At 59.3% G+C, this 2,021-nt stretch overlaps 1 long non-coding RNA gene across 1 annotated transcript in view; it reads right to left on the minus strand.

The window, feature by feature from the left end:
* The window catches only part of LOC106146760, a 10,311-nt gene continuing 8,290 nt past the window's right edge, over positions 1-2,021 (minus strand). The window contains exon 3 of the long non-coding RNA XR_001231335.1: positions 1-12. This is a non-coding gene — a long non-coding RNA (uncharacterized LOC106146760). The remainder of the gene's footprint in view (positions 13-2,021) is intronic.

Below are 2,021 nucleotides of genomic sequence, written 5' to 3' on the forward strand. Positions count from 1 at the left end.
GCAGCGCTCGGTCTGCGGGGAGAGAAGAGGGGCGTCAGTGGGTCCGCGCAGCGCCGTCCCGGCTAGGAGGGCGCTTGCTCGCACCCACGCCCAGATCCACCTCCCGCACACTCTCTGGGCAGAACTGGGAGGTGCACATTCGGACTCCCGCGCCATCAGCACCCCTCGCTGGACCCGGCGCTTGTGTCTTCTTTGCCTCTACCCTGAGCTGAGCTGAACGGGGCCTCTAACCACGTCCTTTGGGGTCCCCTGCTCCACTGCTGCCCACCTTTCCTTCCCTCCATCCGCTTTCCCGATTCTGCGCGGCCCCTATCCCTATGCTGGGCTGCCCAGGGCCGCTGACACACCCTCTCTGGGCAGTGTTGGGCGTCTCCTCCCCGTGGGGCCCGGCCCTCATCCTTTAGCTGAGCTGTCGTGGATCCCCACCCAGAACCCCCACACTCCGTCTCAGAGCCTTGGGACTCTCAGACACCCTCCCATCTCCTCGCCGCAGTGGATCAGTTTCTCCATCCAACAAACTGAAGGCACTGACGTCGGAGTGGTGCCCACACCTGTCATCCCAGCATTCTGGGAGGCTGAGGCAGGAGGATCACAAGTTCCAGCCCAGCCTGGCAACTTAGCAAGGTTCACCCAAAAAGAAAGCCAGGGCTGGAGATGTAGCTCAGTGCGAAGGCCCTGGTAGCCATCCCCACTACTGGGGGGAAAGGAAGCAGAGGGAGAGAGAAGCGTTTAGGTTTCTCAGTACCGAGGTCTCCCCGTGCGTGGGCGCAGCTACTGTGAGCCCCACTCCTATGGAAGCGGTGAGGAGGGTGCGGATGTGAGCAAGGTCAGGGTCACATCACTTAACAGGTGGCTGAGAGAGACAGACAGACAGAGACAGACACAGAAACACAGACAGGCAGAGATACTCTCTGCACCTCCCTCCTTTGCCCAAATTTGGCCCAACCTCAGCATTTTCTCTCAGTTACCAGGAGCTGCCTCAGATCACAGGTTCCCAGGGCCCCAAGCTGCGATTTATGACCCAAGGAGTTGACCCTGCCCAACAGCGCCCCTCGGAGAGCGGGGCAGACGCTGGAATGGCTGGCCGCGCCCGCGAGGAAAGGCAGGTGGGGGACTCTCAGCCCACAGCGGGTGGCGGCCAGGCGCGGTGCAAGAGGAGATCCTGGATCGATGCCCGCCTGACCCGAGGCCCAGGCACCTGGCCTGAGAAAGGGGGGGGGCCCGAGGGGGGTTCTGTTCCCCTGGGAGTGAGGCTGTTTCCACTGCAGGGTGTGGGGGCGTCTCAGACACCACACACACCCCGGCTCTGAGCCTGGCTTTGGCACCTGCACCCCTGCCACGTCCCTGCTGTCTGCCTCAGTTTCCCTGTCTGCTCAAAGAAGCTTGCTTCATCCCTGTCTTGGGTTGGAGTGAAAAGGTGGGCATTTGGGGACCCCTGGGCAGCAGATTCCGGGTCCTTTAAGCCCAGGATTGGGACGGCTGTGTAGGGTGGTGCTGTGGGGTGAAGGGTGAACCCAGCTCGTTTCTGGTGCTTAAAATTCCACCATGAAGCTGGCTGGCTCAGCGAGAAAATAAAAAGCACAAAAAAGGCTGGGGCTGCCAGGCATGGTGGTGCACACCTGCAATCCCGGCACTGGGAGGCTGAGGCAGGAGGATCACTGTGAGTTCGAGGCCAGCCTGGGCTACAGAGCAACTGGAAAAAGACTTCTATGATGTTTCCTCCCCAAAGTGGTCTAGGGGTTGTCAAATAAAACTGGTGCACAGTTAAACTTGAACTTCACAGAAGCAACAAATAACCTGTCTCTCTCCAGCAGGGTTGGCTGTTTACAAGGGGTCCGGAAAAGCAGAGATGAGATCCACCCCCTCAGTCCTGTCCACCTTCCCAAGCTTGCTACCCAGTTTGGTGCAGTGACACACACCTGTCATCAGCTGCTCAGGAGGCTGAGGTGGGAGGATCGCAAGTTCAAGCCCAGACTGAGCAACTTACCGAGCTCGTCTCAAAAAATAAAATAAAAATTTTT

This window comes from Chinchilla lanigera, unplaced genomic scaffold (assembly GCF_000276665.1).
Source record: "Chinchilla lanigera isolate Chin_1 unplaced genomic scaffold, ChiLan1.0 scaffold00094, whole genome shotgun sequence".
Lineage (NCBI taxonomy): Eukaryota > Metazoa > Chordata > Mammalia > Rodentia > Chinchillidae > Chinchilla > Chinchilla lanigera.